The sequence below is a fragment of the Meleagris gallopavo genome, chromosome 5, assembly GCF_000146605.3.
Source record: "Meleagris gallopavo isolate NT-WF06-2002-E0010 breed Aviagen turkey brand Nicholas breeding stock chromosome 5, Turkey_5.1, whole genome shotgun sequence".
Taxonomy (NCBI): domain Eukaryota; kingdom Metazoa; phylum Chordata; class Aves; order Galliformes; family Phasianidae; genus Meleagris; species Meleagris gallopavo.
The window spans coordinates 43,073,498-43,088,003 of record NC_015015.2 but is presented as its reverse complement, the minus strand read 5'-3'; the positions used below and the strand labels follow the sequence as shown (position 1 = coordinate 43,088,003).

The 14,506-nt window shown below is 42.4% G+C and overlaps 1 long non-coding RNA gene across 1 annotated transcript; it reads right to left on the bottom strand.

Moving 5' to 3' along the window:
• Window positions 1-635: 635 nt before the first annotated feature.
• Window positions 636-14,447, bottom strand: LOC104911218. The gene is made up of 3 exons (XR_004159962.1): window positions 14,296-14,447; window positions 13,923-14,048; window positions 636-2,248 (listed from the first exon to the last, which is right to left on the bottom strand). It is a non-coding gene; the product is annotated as an uncharacterized LOC104911218 (long non-coding RNA).
• Between the last annotated feature and the right edge of the window lie 59 nt (window positions 14,448-14,506).

The window sequence follows — 14,506 nt, the reverse complement described above, 5'->3', positions numbered from 1 at the left end:
GAGAATGGGGGGATGGACGGATGGATGGATGGATGGATGAGGGATGCCTCTATTACAAGGAGCGAGTACAGAAAGCTTGGATTAGGGTGAACAGCTGGTGCGGATTCAATAATCAACTGCTCTGAAAGAAAAGCCTATTTTTTCTCATCCCATGGCATTAGAGAACAGGATACCAGAGCTGCCAACCTTACAATTGAAATCTGCCCACACAGAATAGCAAATTCCCCTTGGCTTGCATTTAAATGCTCCTGGCTCATTATAACTCCATACAGCCTTTAATACGTACATGTGGTCGGCATATTATCCTGCAAACAGAATGCTGCACTGCTTCTCTCAGCAAGTCTCTGCCTTCATTTCGACAGCAAAGGGAGGGACGGGGCGGGGGGAGAGAAAGGAGGACAGGCAGCTTATCGAGTTTACAGCTGCTGCTAAGAACATTGGTTTGATCCTCGCTGCTGGTTAGGACTCGTTTCCACAGCAGGCAACAGGCAGCAGGTCAGGGAGTTGAGCATTGGCTGGATGGGCTCAGGAGGTCATTCTTTGGGATAACACGGCCTGTGACAGGCCACAGGAAGGCATCCTGGCCTGCGCCCACAGCTGCCAGCATCCATATGGGGAGAGCAGTCAGTATATAAGCCCGCATCTGAAAAACAGGCTGTTTATTTCCCCAGATCTTCTAGTAATAATAAACACAGCAAGGTTACCAAGGCTTCCTCCAGCCTTACCAGCAGCAGCAGCTACTGTTCACTCTCCTTCTGATAGCAGGACTCCATCCTGGCCAGGGGTACAGCCCCAGGGGCCAAGATAAGCCCCACCCCGTGCTCAGTGTCCCTGTCTGCAGAGCTGCCCACTGCTGGGAATGGGCTGTGACCCAAAGAGCAAGAATCCACCTGAACATGATGGTGACAAACAGGACACCAACCAGCTGCCAAGCAGGAACATTTCTCACTGCATCCCGCCAGATGCAAACAAGATGTGAAAGGCTCTATACATCATGCTTGACCCCATGAGCCAACTAGTCTCTCAGCTTTTCACAGGAGTAGAGAAAATTTTATTTTTTAAATGCCCTCTTTATTTTGGAACATCAGCACAAGAGTGGCCAGAAACCTTGTTGCCAGTGATTTTGATCTGTAACAGAAAACTGAATATTCAGGGGAAGAGAATCTGAAAGCTCGGACCACAACCTTCCCTCAAACTCACTATTGATAGTCACGTCATGTTCCTGTTCATTCACAGCCCTGGTTTTGAAGTGAGAGAGCAGTGCTTGTCCCTGCTGCCCCAAATGCAAGGAGAAGAACGGAAGGGGCTGCATTGAAATGTGTCAGCCTGAGTCCCCCCTGTGCTTCTCACCGAAAGGAAAGGAAGATATTAATGCAGATGATTTTGTTACATAAATACATGTTGTATCAGGGCCATTTTTAGCATTTGTGGGGGCGTGAAGAACTTCTCCAAGCTGCGTATCTATTTCATAGGATTCAGCTGAACTGAGGAAAAGGACAGAGAGTTTTAAGGTAAAACATCAAGATACATTTTGTTTAAACCCACGCAATTCTGTACAGTGCTCCACATGACAGAAAAAAAGACTTCTTTAGCACCTCTCTGGCCTCAGTACTGGTTTGTAATGTTTTGTAACAGAAAGACCTCTTAATATAATTGGATAAAATTAAGGACAAATTTGTCATCTAATTTCAATTAATAAGTGTGCCATTTGGCATCAGACATTTTCAGTTTCTTTACATTCTGCATGGTTAGAACATTCAATTAAAATAGAATTTGAAAATCCAGAAACCTAATTTGTTGTTTAATCTGAAAGTCACTTAGACTTCAAATAAATAGATTTCTATTCAGAAAAGAGCTTGTTTTTGAACGAAGAATAAAATCTGGGGGCATTTTTAGCAAACCAGGCTCACACAATACAAAATTTCTCTTGATTTCTGAGCAGTTTTCTATTATTCTTTTCACCTCAGCTTCACATCCACTCCAATTCTGGACTGAACATAGCTCACAGTGCCCTTGATGTGTCCATCAATGCAGAAGGCAGAGAAGTAATGGCAGCCCCACTACAGCTGTGCCAGCCGGGGGCATGTTATACCCACCCCAAAAACATGCTCAGTTTCTTCTGTGGGCTTAAGTTGAGCGTGGTTGAGATTAGGATGGGAAAATTGGATTTTGCACTCCTTCCACTTGAAAGTGTCCAGCAACTGGAGCAGCAATGTGATCCTCCAAGGTTTTTTGCCTGTAAATGTTTCTGAAAAAAAAAAAAAAATCTTGTTATCTATATGGTCATCTAAGAACATTTTCCTTCTAGACAGGGAAGAAGCTTTTGGAGATTGTGTATCACTTAGAGAAAGGCCCTGTCAAAAGGAAGGAAATTTCCATGGGATTACCGAGTGCTGTAGTTTTTGTTTTTCAGGTTCCAAAAGCATCAGACTGTTTGGAAAGGAAGAACAAATAAAAGTACAAAAAAAACCCTAACTTTTTATAAGTCATCTGAGCTTGGAAAACTGGCTTATTTCTGAGTAGTGCCTACACTCTATCTTTGTTAAATCCCATGATGCAATCCACAGAGTAGACTCCAGCTGGGTCACTGATAGCTACATGGTGCTCAAAACAGGAAGGAGAAGGAGTTACCTAAAAACAAGTCTAATTTAGTACTTGGAACATCTCTGACAGCCTTGGCCCAGAGTATTTTATAAACATGGAAAAGAATGTTGGTTTAATTTCATAAAATCAGACTAAGATACATCCATATTTTGGACACTTCACATTTCAAAAACTTAACTTTTCTGCAACAAAGGTCAAGTTCCTCAAACTGATGCTTTAAAGTCACCCTGAATCTGCTGCCTCCTTTAAATTACTGCCCCAAGAAATCTGTTCAAACTACCCTCTGAACTAGTGGTTTGAATGGAAAAGATGTCAAGAATTCATTTTACTAGTTAAAATAGTGCTTTCTGGTGGTACAATAGCAAAGAAGACTCAAAAGCCCCAAATTTGTTCCTCTGTACTCTGTCTCCTCATTCAGCTGATCAGTTTACCTTGGATTTACTCTGGAGGCACTCAACTCCAGTTGAAAACCAATTCTGCATGTAAGGAGAAAAAGATTTACTATTATTGCTCAGTATCCATCAAAGCAGACAAGATAAATACAATATATCATAGCAGTAAGGATACCTGGGTGACCCAGTAGACTCTAGGGCCCAACTTTGGTAGTGGTGTTAACAGCAGGAGGTTGTTCAGGAATTTGGAGAGGTTTCAGACAGATCATAATCTGTGAGAAACAATAAACCTGCTAAAACTACGCTTTGCACAGGCTAACTGCCCCAAACCATACTTTCTCTTTTTTGGAGGAGGAAATAAAGTGAAGATCTTTGGGATATGCATCTTCAGACAAAGAGTAATATCCATTTACAGTAATAATGCACTCAGCATGAGAGAAAATCAAAGTAAAATAAGCAAAGTCTCATCATTAGGAACACTTCAACTTGATACAAAATAAGATGTACGGAAGAAAAATGCTTCCAGTACCAACTGTGAGGGCAGTTAAATACACTGGGACAGGTCTTTTCCACCTTTTGTTTTCAGTGGAAACATACTATTTCCTTGATACATCTGTTTTCTCTAACTGCTTGCTATCCATCTTTTGCACTTTTCCAGTATTAACACAACAACTTCACAAAAGCTCTTTTCAGTTGACAATAAAGATGACTTTGCAAAATCCAAATCTCACCAAACAAGTCACTGGCAAGCAGGTTAGAAATAAACAGGAGCTGCAAACAACTACAACATCATCTCAGAGTGCTTCTCTGCATTACAAAAGAGAAAATAAACAAGGTACAAAAAGGAGGGAGAATGCAGTTCAATGCCTTCAGCATGCAGCTTGGTAGCAGGATCAGATGAACGCTGGAGTTCATGAAGATTTCACCACATTCAATATCTGTAGTGGCAGTCCCAGCTGGATACAAGACCTCCAGGCCAGCTGGGAGCAACTGTGGGCATGATGGTACCCCAGGTACCTCAACAGTGCCCTTCACTTAAAGTGCTCAGGTTAGGAGCTTTGAAGTTCTTGGTCCTTCTGTAAGTAAGACAGAAAAACTGTGCATCAAGAGGTGTTGTTTGCTTTGTCCCCATGGCCATTTTTCATGGCAGCAACTGCAGTATAATCAGAAACCACATCCTTTTTCCCCCATCCCATACCATTACATGGAGAGCAATATGGTGAAATGGATTGGGGTCACTATCTACGTTAGTAGCAGCTCTTCTGAAACAAAACCAACCAAACTACCAAACAAAATCTGCAGATATTGGATAAACCTAATCAGCATAGTGGAGGGAACAAGCAGTGCCCTGGCAATGGGATCACTTTTTTCTCTGGAGAAATAAATCATCCTCATGAGTTTCTCTTAAGAATAGAGAGGTGAATTGAACCATTCTGGAGAACGCTGACAGATTTCTCAGGGCTGGGGAAGTCTGAAGGGCAGCATGAGCTGACTCCAGAGAGAAAAAGAAAAAGCAAGTAAGTCACAAAATCACAGTATATTTATGAGAAATAGAATGACCTCCACTCTTCTTTCCTCATCTATCATTCTTAGAAGGAAAGAGGAAAAAAAACATTTTTAATATGTGACTTTAGATCTTTTTCAACAGACACAACAGAACATACTTTGTTGCCATAAACCTACAGCCATCAGTGATTACCTTTGTCCCACTGTGTTGCTTCCCTCACAGCACTATACAAAAATGACATTATAAGGACAAAGACACAGAATTAATTTGATCACTTTAATACATTATTTTCCTAATGAGGAGTGCCCATACAAGAGTTTAAGGTAGAAAGTTTCCTTAGGTAAATGTCTTCCTCTTTATTCTCATGTGTCTATACTAGACTCTTAAGTGAGGCATTAATGTATACGAATAAACTCACATTGTGTTGTTTTGCTATTGTCGTACATGGGCTGTACACACACATTTTTGCCTCGCCAAATACGATCTCAGCTTAGCTGTATTTGATAAAAATTGCCTAAATTCTATTTGATAAATGCTCCCTCTAAGATCTTTCCTCTACAGCGTGAAAAGTCAATGCCCTAATTTTAAGTTGCCCTTTGAAAGCAAGCCAATATTCAGATGGATATCGACTCTGGGCCTGCTGGTTGTTCTGCAGCAGTATTTGGAAGGCTGCTGTTTTAATGAATGTGCTAACATTTGATACACACACAAACAAAATCAATAGCACTATTTTTAAAAAGCATGTGGCTTTACTAAGTACATTGACACCACCCTGTTGTGCAGAAGTTTACTAGAAACCTCCCTATATGACCAAATTGATGCATCTGGCTCATTTCTCTACTTGCTTGCCAGAATGCATAATACCAGACTTCAAGGACATTGAAAGTCAGCCTCTGCTGCAGGGGAAAAAAAAAAACCCACAAAAAAACTTGTGTAAGTTTGAAGCGATGTGATAGCCAGTACCTGAAACTCCCCTGCAATTGTCAAATCTTCCTATTTCTTCCCACTATTGTCACAGAAAAGACCAAAGCTTTCCACATCAGAAATTCCTGGTTCTGTGGCTTCTGAAGGAACTTGGTGACTATGGGCAGAGAATAAAATGTATTTATAGCAAATGTTGAACAAAGACATTCCTGCTCTTTTGTCTTCAGTAGGCAAACATATTGAGGTCCTTGAATCCAAACCTTGGATCTGCCATAGCCCATCTGCAGTCAGTAGCTGTTTTCCAAGCAGTGACTAAAAATATCCAATCTATGTGAGTGAACAGGCTACAAACCTCAAAGGGAGAAAAGTGTGTAAAAAGTAAATCCAGATGAAATTCTAATGCTGTGTGTATTCACACACTAGTAGTCACATTGACTTGGGTCCAACTCTGAAAATGTGTCTTCTCTTTAAAGAACTGATTCAATGCTATCTAGTATGTAGGCATATAGTTGATCTGGAGACTAAGTATAGCACTAAAAAGTCAGCAGTTAGGGCAAGATGGAAGATCAATCTGGTAACTTTCTGTTAAAAAACTGTTAAAAAACTTTCCTTCTCTGAAATATTTCATAATCCAGGATTTTAGAACTACGTTAATCAGTCAAAATTAGTTGTTTTCACCACTTGAATCTTCAGTTGCCAAAATACAGCATCATCCTCATCAAAAACAAAGAGAAATTTTTTTGTGTGTTTGTATATGCCTAAAACCTGGTTGGCTGGGAAAGGAGGAAAAAATCTACACCACAGGAGAAGTTTAAATTTAAAGTGAAAAAGGTTTTCTTTTTCTTCTATTTTGAGCAAGCATTAGCTTGCTTGGGAGGAAACAATACAAATTTTATTTTGTTTTTTAATTTTACCATTCCATTTCAACGAGGCTCCAGAAGAAAATATAATGCTGGGAAATTCCTACAACATGCAGATATTATTCCAGAGTCCTCAGGAACTGATATAAAATTTTGAAAGAGACATAGAAAACGTAAGGTATTCTTATCAGAGTTTCAGAAGATATTCACTAAATGGAAAGTTTGATAATTCAAAGCTTTACAATACAACAATATTTTTTCACCCAGTGAGCAAATTAGACAGTGAAAGTCATTGTCATAGCCTGTTAGCCAAGTGAAGAGTAGAAGATTCAAAAGGAGACGAGGTATTTTAATGTATTAGAAATGCAAAATAAGCACAAAATAAAACAATTTTCAAGTGAACATAAATTATGGTGCACATAATATTCACCATGGAGCATTAGGAAGGAGCTTTCCTTAGTGGCAGATCACCACCATTTACCTTCTATGCTGCTGCTTCTTGCTTCATCCTTCTTAAATACCTGGTGGGGTCCTGCCCAGGCAAAGCACTGGGCAGACTGGGTTTTGGTCACCAGTTTACTACAGCAGCTCCTTCCTACCTCCTCAATGCACTCCTCTCCTGTGTAAGAATAACTCAGACTACACAGACTACTCAGACTGCTTTATGGGTTCATGCCTCTGAGCAGGAGGCTCATGGCTATGTTGCTCTCCAGGATGCCCACAACCCCACTGGCAAGGCATGCAAAGGAGCCCATACCACTGCTGCATCTCTGCAAATCTTCTGCCTTGCTAGTTAGCTCAAAGCCATTGATGATGCCACTGCTACAGCAGTCAGCCCAGACCTGCCATGATACTTTGCACTAAAATGCCACTATTCCCATTTGAAAGAGACACTTGACATAAACAGAAAAGAACTGAATTATTCAACTTATTTGTATTAAGCAAGGAACCAATGCCAGTGTTTTTGAGCCCTAATAAACTGTTTTAAACCTACCTTCGAAGACGCTGCAAAATTAGACTGAGTTAGCCCCTCTGCATCTATAAACATCTGATACTGAGAATGCAGAGAAGGAAAAAACTATTCTCTCCTGCACACCCAAACAGCATCGTGCAAACAGGAAAGAGTGGGAGGGCAATCTCCAACACAGGTCTTTCTAATGAAAATGTATTTGTGAAACAACCCAATGAGGAGTTGGCAGGAGAACACAGGAAGCCATCTATTGATCCGCAGCTCCTTTGGACCCCACCTGATTCAAACTGAAGCAGCAGCTTCCTACAAGAAGCTCAAAGCTGATGTCCAGAAAGGTGTTTTGCCATGATGCTGTGCAAACAACATAGTAGTGGGGCAGTCAGAGGCAGCACTGGCTGAAGCAAAGACCCCAGCAGAAGAACAGAAGCCAGTAGAGTCAGAATGGTTGTCAGTGTCATGGCAGGACACAGCAGCAGTGAGAACTGCAGACAAGCACACCTATAGCTGCACCCAGATCAGCTCGCTGAGTTGTGAACATTTGCTGAATTGTTCCCCACACTCTTCTGTCTCATATTATTTAATCCACCTCAGTAAGTGCAGCCTTTAACAAAAAACTCAAACTATTACAGACTGTTCCGTGGCCTGGGCATCACATCAGGGTGTCTAGCACACAGATATTAGGTTAGCTTCTGGGCTAACCTTCATCAAATCTAACCCGATAGAGTACCAGCTAATTTTTCTCTTCAGCTGACATGCCCTTCTACATGTAAGCAATATAAATGTGCACATTTCTGAGCAGATCAGTAGACAATATCACCCAGAACGAGGGCTGTGCTGAATTTTTGAGCTCCTTCTACTCCTCAGGCAGTTTGTTCAATCATGATTCATTTTAAGCAGATGATTTCCACCATGATGGACAATTTCTTCCTCTTATATTACATGATCTTTCTACTATAGAGGAAATTTTGGCTACTTTTTTTTTAAATTGTGTATGGATACGTACTGCAGGTTGTAACGACTCCTCTGGATTATTATAATGAAGGAGATCCCAGAAAGGAAAGAACTGCATTACTTATAGGCTCAGGTTTTTATAAGAAATATATAAAAGTTGAGATCAATAGGCATTTCTCTAAGATCTAGTACACATAATTTACCACTGCTACAAAAGAACTAATAGCAAAAGGCATTAATGTATCTTCCCCAAAATCACAGATTTGATTAAAGCACTAAGAACATTTCCTTCAGGCTCAGTTGAGACGCTTTGTAGAGCAAAATACCTGACAACAGTGGTAACAGCCATTCAACAAAATGAGGCATGAGGATGAGCATAGGGATCCCATGGCCCAAACCAGCACAGACTGAATGTTGCTAGTGGAGAGAGGATAGCAAAACCTGCCCTAACAGCAATGGGCAATGTTGTAGGAGTAGCCCTACAGAGGAAGAATCTCTATGAGCACAGAATAAGGCAGATATGGGATGTGAAAATGGCCTAGATGTTGTCTGTTTCTATAATAATTGGACAAACAAGATTGTGTGTGGATTTGCTGTAAATAATATGATCTTGCTTAGAATAAACCTATTCCAAAACATTCCAAAGGGGAAAATAAAAGGAAAAGCAACCTGTAAGGGCTCTGAATACTCACTAGCCATTCAGAGCAGAAGAACCACGGTGCCCAAAGAGCATCTTGTCATATCGCCCTGCTTGCATTGCACTTCTTACTGGCAGCCCTTTCACTTAGCCTTTCTTCCTTTCTTCATAGAGGAGATGCTCCAGGCCCTTCACCAGGCCTTTCACCTGGCTCCTGATGGTGAGGGGCTACCCATATAGGGATCCCACATTGTTACATTCTGCAGGGAGTGTGCTGCACTGGGATGAGCAGGACAGCAGCATACATCTCATGGTGCAGTGCTGACTGCTGAATCTGAAAACTACAGGGAAAGAAAGAAAGACCCTGGGTTTCCTGTAGATGAGATAGATATTTTAATTTGCAGAATCATAGAATCACCAAGGTTAGAAAAGACCTCCAAGATCATCTAGTCCAATCATTCACCTACCACCGATATTTTCCCACTAAACCATGTTCCTTAGTACATCTTAACATTTCTTGAACGCTTCCAGGGATGGTGACTCAACCACCTCCCTGGGCAGCCCATTTCAATACCTCACTGCTCTTTTGGAGAATAAAGTTTTTCTAACATCCAACCTGAACTTCTCCTGAGGCAATTTCAGGCTGTTCCCTCTAGTCCCATCACTAGTTACCTGGAAGAAGAGGACAATACCCATCTCACCACAACCTCCTTTCAGGCAGTTGTAAAGAGCTATAAGGTCTCTCTTGAGCCTCCTTTTCTCCAAACTAAACAGTTCAGTTCTCTCTGAACTCCCCATAAGACCCATGCTCCAGACCCCTCACTAGCTTTTCAGTCCTTCTCTGGATACACTCCAGGGCCTCAATGTCTTTCTTCTAGTGAGGGGCCCAAAACTGAAGACAGTACACAAGGTGCAGCCTCACCAGAGCTGAGTACAGAGGGAGGATCACCTCCCTGCTCCTGTTGGTAACCCTACTTCTTATACAAGCCTTCTTGGTCATCTGGGAACACTGCTGGCTCACATTTAGCCATGTATCAACCAACACCCCCAGGTCCATTTCTTCCACACAGTCTTCCAGCCATCCAGCCACTCTGCCCCCAGCCTGTAGCATTCCCTGGGGTTGTTGTGACCAAAGTGCAAGATCTTGTTGAGTTTGACATCATGTCTGATGGCCAGGTTTCACCAAAAAGAGTTAAAATTTATCACTGTAGCAATTAAGGAAAGCTGCAGAAGAATCACCCCGAAGCTGATATAAGCCACAGGACTCCATAAATCTCTTCCACACAACCTGTGAGCAGCACATGGATGCTTTCTCTCCTCAGCAGCCTGAACCCAGCTAACAGCTGGTTCCTCCATCTTGGCAGCTCTCTGTCCAGCTCCTGTGACTTTGGACATGCCCCCCTTTGGCCTGGCAGAATAAAATGTGACTAGTTTTGTGCCAGCTCAGCATGCTGAAATAGCAGAGCACCAGGGCTGACAGCACTGAAATGACTTGAGGGAGGAGGCAGGGTGCAACAGCAGGGGGGAGGGAGAGCACAATCATGGCGACTAGCTGTTATATGGCTGAGGCTGTTGTGGTAGTATAGGCCAAACTGTGAAAAGCAATAGTTTTGCTTTTGTGAAATGAAGGCACTAATGCCAATTAATGGAGATGTGGCAACATTTCTGGTATATGCCAGTGACCTAAACATCTGCTGCTACACTGCAATAGAAGAAAAAAATTACTTGGGCTGTCTAGCATCTAAATTACTTGTTTTCTTGTTAACTGATGAACTTCTTGCAAGATACACTTTCTTTTTATAGAGCATCTTATTGAGAATCTGAAGCAACTCTTTTGCAGGCAACAATATATAATCACTGCAAGTGGGCACCAGTGCAAATGAAGCAGCTAATGCAGAAAAAATTACACCTCTTGACAAATAGCCTCTCTTTGTATTAGCAATTTCTTAAAATAATCTGTTCTCTGCAAGCTGAATTTCATGTTCATGTTTGAGTTGAACACTGAGAGCGCTACAGGAACTGCAGAGGAAGCCTTCCACTGTGCTACACCACCTCAGCTCAGTCCTGCTGAGCACTGGAAGACCAGACTCCAGAGCTGGTGAGTTCTCCCAGCTGGCAGTAATACCAGGGCATTACACAGGCATTTGGACATCCCACGGCACCTCCTTATCTCAATGAATTTAACTTCACAACACTCTTCTCAGTTATTGCATTGGTTTCCCTGAGCAGAAGTCAGGTATGTTGCAGTGAAGAGTTAGCTAGGGCACAAGTATGTCAGTGGCAAGACAATGAGGGGAAAAGCCATGGCATTTGTAACAAAAAGGAACAGGGGAAAAAAAAAAATAGAGAAAAGGAAAGAATCACGAAAGGGAAGATCAAAATGAAAGCAAATACTGGGGGTAGAGTGGAAATACGTTTCCTAGGTCTTCACCCCAGGTTTCTCACTATCACAGCAACTGTCTCATGTAAATCTCCTAAGTTCAATCTCACGTTTTTTGTTTGTTTGTTTGTTTGTTTTTTTAACTTTTTCTGAACCCCCCTACTCCCATTGGAAATTATTTTGAAATCCCACTCTTCTTGTGGCTAGAAGCCTTTTAATTTCCAGCCTAATTTTATTCACAGCCATATGTCCATCTGTTCTTGTGCCAGCTTTGTACTGTAGCTTAAATACTTTTTCTCCCTCAATGATGTTAACCTCTCAGTTCTGGTTTCATGCTCATCTTAGCTGGTTCTGTGTATGAGCTGCTATCAAGCAGGTATTCCCTCACCTCCCTGCACATGGTAGCATGGACACATCCCTGCCTCTCTACCAATGTCAATGGGGCTGCCTCCTATGTACTGGCACCAGGGCTGTGATGACAAGCGCTATCACTAATGCTCATGCTATAGCTGATGACCAGCCAATTGAGAAAACTCAACCAGCTGAAAATCAGCCCAGAAAAGATCCCACAGTTATTCAACCACTGGGACAAGGTAGGTGTCAGGAATATGCAACAAGGGAAGAGAAAGGTGAAAAAAAAACAGTGCTGACACCTTAGACACTGACCAGTGCAAATCAATTGTGGATCCATATCTAAAAAGAAACAAGAATTGATTCTTATGCTTTCACAATGTGGATAAGAAGTCATACTTCCAATTTCTTCTTGTCAGGTATTTTCTCTGCTCTCCCCAGATGGCCTCTGCATTTCTTCCTGCTGGAGCATGGTGTGAACTGACCTGCACACGCTGTTCTGGAGTTGATCTCCCAGGCATTCGTGCTTTCCCTTTCTGGGTTAGAAAAAACTTAACCTGACTTGTCCTCAGATTCCATTGAGAAAGACAATGAAGAGATATGAGAGATCAAATGGGGAAGGCAGAAAAAGAGGGCACAACTGTCATCTGGGATGAAACCAGAGTCCAAACGTTTCTGACAGTCCTAGAGCCTCACGCAGCTGAACCCTCCCCACATGTGCTCTTGGGACCTTTACCTTCCCCAGAGAAGTGCTTACTTAATTAAAAACTTTCCCTGGTTAGTGGTTTGAGCATCACAGTAGCAGGTAGAGAAGCGGAGACTACACTGATGGACCAGGCAATGGCAGTGCCTGAGCGAGTGGCTTTCTTACATCAGACGGAAGCACAAGAAATGCCTAACCACTTACGTGTGCACTCAGGCATATGTTTATGCGTGTTGTTGTTGACACAGAGTCTACAAGTCCCTCCAGATCATATTTTGTAAAACGCAAGAGGTAAACAAATGGAATAGACCTCAGAAGAGTAATAGGAAGAAATATAGGGAGAAAACCTTAGATGAGGCATTCTTTAAATGATTTTAAATTTTAACATCTGACAGGTTAGCTGCTCTTGCCCATGGTCATGCAGCACAAGTGATATTTCTCCATGGGTCCTTTGTTTTCAAGAAGGATGTAGAATTCCCGGAGTACCTCTGAGAATTCAGCACTGAATCACTTCACACCTGATGACAAAAATACATCCAGACAGGATGTTCTTCAGCCAAAGAACGTCCCTCTGCCTAGCAGCTAAACTGTACAAACCGCGTGGCAGCTTTGACGCAGGACCCTAATCCCAGGAGCTGTGTGATAGGGCCTGCCTGAGGCCACAGACTGGCAGCACAATGAATATGCAGCCTCCATGTGCAGAAGTTTCCTCTGGATCATGTCGATCACACATGGAAAACACAACCACTTCCTTCCTTCTGCCTCACAAATTGCCTGGCCTGGGACTGTATCTCTGTCAGAAAAGTGCTCGCCAGCATTGCGCAGGACTCCTGCAAAGAGGTGCAGACTTCCTGATGCGCGATGTGGTGGCTGTGCTGGGCAGGCTCAAGTGGCAGAGTCACTGCACACCCACAGCCCACCCAGGCCTCATGCGTGCAGTGAGCCTTGCCTAGGGGACACCTCAGCTACATGCATACATGCAGTGATGCTGCTCTTCGACTGTCTGCAAACACCACCGCCATCTGGGATTTCTGGGCTTCTTATTCTGAATGGTAAAAGAGCATGTCAGAGGAAACATGGATGGCCCTGCAGTTAAATGTCTTCATTCAGATTTTTTTGCTAAGGTTTTGCCTTTTGGAATATGAGAAATCTTTCCCTTAGATTATCTTTGCCTGATTGCAAAAATAAGTATTATTTCATAGAAACAACTCCCCTCACACACACACAAAAAGAGGAAGACAGCTAGGAAATACATAGGAGTTACTTCTAATTCTGTTTTAGAAAACCATACAAATGTGAAAATAACCTAATCCTTAGATTTAATGTCATATTAAGGGACCAGAGAGATACACAGTTGCTCTGCTGTCTGGATTATCTGATGAAGTAAGGCCCAGAAGTACTGCTTGCCAACCACATACATAAACCTGGTTTATCACATCCTCAGCAAAGTAGATTATATTTTTGTGGTGCCCTTATCCACATGTTCAATCATCAGGACTGCATTACCTTTCCCAGTAACCTTCCTACTGCTCTTCCAAATTAAACAGCCAGGCATTAGTCCCCAGCTTCAGCTCAGATAATTGGCTGTGGTACAGGTGGTGCAACCAGGGGCAGAGCTTGGTAGTGGTGACAAGGTCACTTACCTCAGAGGAGAGGAAAAGCCCCAGCAAAGACCTTCACCTTCAACCTGCTGTGCATCACCACAGAGGCTCCACCACTCAGAGCACTCTGTGCTGAACCAGGGTCCTTCCAAGAGCAGCATGAAGCTCCTGAAAGAAAGGGAAAACAAACAGCAGTTTCCCCACTGCTGCTCTAATTAAATCGTTAATTAGGTATGTGCAGGTGTGGATGAGTTGCTGCAGACTGAGTTTGAGATCCTCATGCTAGTCAGAAAAAAGACAATGGAACAGATTTAGGTTCAGTTTGAATTAGGTTAGAATCTTACTATTTGATCTAGTAGGATTTTCTCCAGTGCTGAAAGACTTTACCAGTTTTACAGGTGCTACAGCAACTCACCTCCTTGTTCTCATTTAGTTGTTTCAGCTGTCAAATCTGGGGCATCTGTGTCTTCTGTCTACTAATCCATGTCCCTTTGGCAGCCTGTGCTATCCCAAGGCAGACTTCAGATCCAAAAGAAACCCTCAGAAAGGTCCTTGATCCCTCCTGCTGAGTCCTAAAAAAAGGCAAACTACAAATGCTCACTATTTTACATTTTGTCATGTGTGTT